This window comes from Mus pahari, chromosome X, assembly GCF_900095145.1.
Source record: "Mus pahari chromosome X, PAHARI_EIJ_v1.1, whole genome shotgun sequence".
Classification (NCBI taxonomy): Eukaryota; Metazoa; Chordata; class Mammalia; order Rodentia; family Muridae; genus Mus; species Mus pahari.
Genome location: NC_034613.1, coordinates 29922505 through 29928107, shown reverse-complemented (window position 1 = coordinate 29928107; position 5603 = coordinate 29922505). Strand labels below are relative to the sequence as shown.

At 42.3% G+C, this 5603-nt stretch overlaps 1 protein-coding gene across 2 annotated transcripts in view; it reads left to right on the top strand.

Annotated features, from left to right (window-relative positions):
- The window catches only part of Tmem255a (transmembrane protein 255A), a 53771-nt gene that overhangs the window by 37472 nt on the left and 10696 nt on the right, over positions 1 to 5603 (top strand). The window lies entirely within an intron of this gene.

Sequence of the window (5603 nt, the reverse complement as noted above, 5' to 3'; positions counted from 1 at the left end):
GCTTCTGCATCAGCTCCTGCTTTCTGACCTGCTTGAGTTCCAGTCCTGACTTCCTTGGTGATCAATAGCAGTTTGGAAATGTAAGCCAAATAAACCCTTTCCTCNCCAACTTGCTTCTTGGTCATGATGTTGTACAGGAATAGAAACCCTGACTAAGACACTTGCTTATGTTGGTAAACTTTAATCTCCAATTATGGAGCTGTTAGCTTTGAGTCGTGGTTATTAACCTAGCTTCATATTAGAATTACCTGGAGTAACAAAAACAAAGCAAACCAACGTAAAATAAATCCACGTGCTTGCACCCTTTCCCAAGACATGCTGACTCAGCTGGTCCAAATGGGAACCTATCTAGCAGTGGATTCTTGCGATCACTCCAGGTGATTCAGGTCTCTAGGTATGCTGGAGGACCACTGCTTCACATAACCTTAGAAAATGATTGTGTAGCTGGGCGTGGTGGCGCACACCTTTAATCCCAGCACTTGGGAGGCAGAGGCAGGCAGATTTCTGAGTTTGAGGCCAGCCTGGTCTACAGAGCTCTGAGTTCCAGGACAGCCAGGGCTAGACAGAGAAACCCTGTCTCAAAAAAAAGATTTTGTGCCTAGAAGGGATTTTCTTTTGATCCAAGTAGTGAGATAAGCAACTCCTAGACCCTTGGATGTTCATGTCCCCTTTCGGGTCCCCAAGGAACAGGATCCTGAATAGCTTTCTAGATAGACAGTCAAAAGGTGGTGATGGTAAAATGAAGGGCCCTGAAGGTAAAAGAAACAATGGAGTTTTGGTTGCAGAGTCCCTTGAAAAATTGAGCTGCTTAGGAATATTGCGTGTTCCTGCTGGTGACTCAGTCATGAAAACCTTTCTGTGTCCACTCCTAGTCTATCTATCAGTCTCTGTTCTCTCTCTTTCCCTTGTACATATTTCTCATTTCCTCTCTTGTTGCTTCAGAAAACCCAAGCACTAAGGAGTCTGTATGGTAAGCATTGACAAGGTGGTCACCCTAGGAACAAGAAGGATTTCCTGTTGGGGGGGGTAGGGTGGGAGGGAGTTGAGGAAGGTTTTAGGAGATGTCTTAGTCAGGGTTTCTATTCCTGCACAAACATCATGACCAAGAAGCAAGTTGGGGAGGAAAGGGTTTATTCAGCTTACATTTTTATACTGCTGTTAATCACCAAAGGATGCAGGACTGGAACTCCAGCAGGTCAGAAAGCAGGAGCTGATGCAGAGGCCATGGAGGGATGTTCTTTACTGGCTTGCCTCCCCTGGCTTGCTCAGNCNNCTCTCTTATAGAACCCAAGACTACCAGCCCAGAGATGGCACCACCCACAAGGGGCCCTCCCCCCTTGATCACTAATTGAGAAAATGCCTTACAGCTGGATCTCATGGAGGCATTTCCCCAACTGAAGCTCCTTTCTCTGTGATAACTCCAGCTGTGTCAAGTTGACACAAAACTATCCAGTACAGGAGACATAGGTGTTTCCGAGTTTAGGCATTTTTGGAGGCTTTTCCCAAAAGAGTCTCACAGCAGGTAGGGATTTCCTGAATAGGAAGAGCTTTTCAGACCCAGTGGAGGGGTTGCCTTGATGAATGAATGCCGCTTTACAGGACTTACCTGCAAGCTGACCCTCAGATCTTACCCCGTAAAGTCACAGTGCTAAAAATTCCACTGCTTTTTCTTCCACTTCTTCCTCTTACTCCTCCTCTTTTTCTTTTTCTTCCATATGTTCTGATAGAATTTGCCCCCTTTTTGTTCATTTTCAAAATTAAGATAATTAAAAAAAGTAATTTCAAAACTAGGATTTTATCTATTTTATTTATTTATTTATTCATTTATTTATTTGTGTGTGTGTATGTGCGTGCGTGCGTGCGTGTGTATGTATGTATGTACGTATGAGGTTATGTATGTATGTAGATATGCCTGAGGTTATGTATGTATGTATGTATGTATGTATGCCTGAGGTTAGCCGTATCCCCTGGAGCTAGAGTTAGAAGCAGTTAACTGTAAGCTTCCTGTTGTGGGTGCTAGAAATTGAACTAGGGTCCTCAGCAAAAACAACACATGTTCTTAACCACTGAGCAACCTCTCTAGTCCCAGTTAGTAACATTTTAAATAGTCTGGCTAATATGCCACATAGGTGTTAAAACCTTGTATTATGTAGCCTCCCTGAGTTAATGATTTGATAAGTTTCCATTATCATTTTATATTCTTGCCAATAGTATACAAGAATTCCAACTTCTTTATAAACTCATTAGCAAAAGATTCTAGTAGGTACAACATTATAATTTTGACTAGCTTTTCTATAATAGCCAATGATGTCAGGCCTATTTCATGTGCATGTGGACAATTTGTATACCTTCTTTGGAAAATTGTACATCTTAGCTTTGGACATCCATCTATCTATCTATCTATCCATCTATCTATCTGTCATTTGTCTACATTTTTTTTGGCATGGTCTTACTTTGTAGCCCAGGCTAGCCCCAAATGCACAATCCTCTTGTCTCAGCCTTCTGATATAGGCTTGTGCTACCATGACTGCTTTACCTATGCTTTCTTTTCTTCTTCTTCTTCTTCTTCTTCTTCTTCTTCTTCTTCTTCTTCTTCTTCTTCTTCTTCTTCTTCTTCTTCTTCTTCTTCTTCTTCTTCTTCNTCCTCCTCCTCCTCCTCTTCTTCTTCTTCTTCTTCTTCTTCTTCTTCTTCTTCTTCTTCTTCTTCTTCTTCTTCTTCTTCTTCTTCCTCCTCCTCCTCCTCCTCCTCCTCCTCCTCCTTCTTTTTCATCTTTTTTCTGTTGAGTCCTAAGCATTCTTCTCCTGTTACAAATACTAGACCTTTATCAAATATATGATTTACTACAACACATATGTTTAAGAGACTTATATTTCCTCATTTGGCTCTTAGTTCTCCTGTCCCCCACCCCCCCAAAAAAATCAATTAAGCTCCCATGTATAGATTTACCTTTGAATTCTTCAGTTCAGTTATATTTTTATGTACAAAGGATAGAGGATTCTATTGATAGTTCTGATAGTGGCCATGTTCTCTTTAAAAGGGGCTTTGTGCATGTATTTTTTTGTTCAGTCTTTGTTAGCTAGCTTAGATACTCTCCTCAGGTAGATATTAAGTACTCAAACCATTTAATATATGAGAAAACAGATCAAGCAGGCTCAAGAGATTTGCCCAGAGCTAAGCAGCAGAACTTGAATTTGTAGCCCAGATCAACTCTTGCTTCGTCTACCCCATCCCTCCTGCCTCACACTGACATTTGCCCAGTCTGTTCTGCTTCTTCAAGTTTTGTAACAAACACTACCTGCTATTTGCCTGGGAGCTTCCTTAACAGTAAGGGTGGAGAGCCAAGGAAATACAATTATTAAACCATAAGCCTGGGAGCTCTGTCAAACACCCATAGGAGAAAAGGAAAAAAAATGAAAGCAAAGATCATGGCAAAAGATAGTCACTTCATGGGATAAGAGAATTCTAGTGGGGGTAGAACATGAGGCCACCAAGGAGATGATGTTATCAAAATGAGAACATGATGTAGAAAGTTCTAGAATATAAATGTGTGAGCCAAAACAAAACTCTTGGCCTAGATCCAAATGGAGTTGGTGCCTGGCAGGTCTGTTCTTTTATTACAGTGCTCTGTACTCTGTAGGGAGGCTCAAGGCTGATGGAAAGATAGGAGCCCGGTGCTGGCAGCACTTCTATACAATGGGCTAGGAGCCACTTATTTTTTTAAGAGTTGTTGCAGAGTTCTGACATGAAAAAGGATGTCTTCACACCTTAACCAGAAGTGCTCAAGAGTGGTCCTAAGGAAATGGCCAATGAAGTGTTGCTTGATCAAAGACATGAAGATTAAGATGAATCTTGAAAAAGCCATCATATATCCGTGCATTTGGTACCTAAGTGGCATCTCTGGTTTAGGATAAATTAGAGAATAAAAGCGGCATTTTTTTCAAAGTCCATGACCATCGTCTCAGTAGACCCAGTTTGGTTCAGGCAAGAGTGCTTTCACCATTTCCTGTGCCTCCTAGGAACCTTTTGTGGGACTAGAGCTCAGAAAGTTCATGATCAATAATGGGGAGGGGAATTTTAAAATTGGAGCTCCAGAATCTCAATGGAAGCAGGCACGCGTGTGCACACACACACACACACACACATGTGCATACATACACACAAATACTGACAAACATGCTTTAAAATCCTAGTTATCTATTGGAAACAGAAGCAGATCATCCTTTGGCCATCTAAGTTGCATCATGCCAGCCCATCTCTTTGACCTCAAGTGCTCCCCTGCCCTGCCCATTTTTCTCTATCCCCTCTAGCTTGCACTCTCTAGCAGCTTTCCAACACTCACTCACTTGGTCTTCCTTTGATGTTTCTTCTGTGCTTCTTTCCCTGTTAACAGTTAATTTTCTTTCAGAAAAGATCCTGAACCCATGACCTACTAAACACACAGGAATTTTTTTTTACACATTTTTTTTTTACATTTTAGTTTACATTGTTGGGTTGCTTTTCTGTGGTTAGACTTGATTTATTTAGATAAATAGTTTTGTTTTGTAACAGCCGGCAGGAATATGTTTCAGGTGGATAGGAGACCAAAGAATCATACTTTCTGGTACTTACTTCCTCAGGGAAGAAATGTCTTCTTAGAATTTTGGTGGAGAGATAAGGGGCCTTCTCAGAGCTCTTCCTCTGTAAAGTAAGGCAAGATCTCAGGCCTTTCCCATACACGAGGTGTCTGTGAGGTGCATTGTAATGACTGGGGCCTGTAGATCTCACACCCTTAGGGATGTAAACTGGAACCCACTCCGAGGAACAGAGCAACAGAACTGTGCGGAAACTTTCTCTAATGGAGTTTCCCTGCCAATACCCTGATGCACGCTCACCTGTGCTGCTGCCAAAACCCACCCACATTTTCATTGCTGCAGCAGTAGCTCCTGCTCTGGGTCAATGTGGTGTCAATACATACAGGAAGGGAGACATCCATCTTTCAGACAGTTCTTGGCTATCCACGCAAATGGAAGAGAGAGGTCTAGGACATGGAAGATGGCAAAGTACAGGGTTGAGTGTCTGCCTCCGATGGAGTGCCCAGAGTGACAACAGAGCCTTCAGGGGAAGCAGAACACAGCCCCACAGTCCATAATGGGGGTCCTCAGTCTGTGCTTTTCCAGGTGGGAAACAGGGGAGTCTAGGATGATTGTTGTGGTTACCAGTAGCCCTGTAGCACAGGAACGGGTTCTGGGTCTAGCTTACTTTTAAGGCAGCCACATGCCTGGCAGGAAGAGGAAGGCAGCTTCTAGATGAGAGAGGAACCCAGTTTGGTTTCAAGTGAGTGCCAAGAGGAAGAGAGAAGCCTTTCTCCACGAGATTTAGGCTCTGCTCTTTACATTGATAAAGAGATGATCCTTGCTTTTTTAAACTGCTTTATTTGATGGTTAATTGAATTCATATACCTTACTCAGGGTGAACCTGGGATCAAATACCTGTTTTGGGAAGGAATGCCCAGGAAGGGAAGCTCATTGGCTGAACCATCTGGATCTATCTAGATATCCCCATTAGCATGGAGAACTCCAGGTTTTTTTGGTTTTTGTTTTTTGTTTTTTGTTTTTTGTTTTTT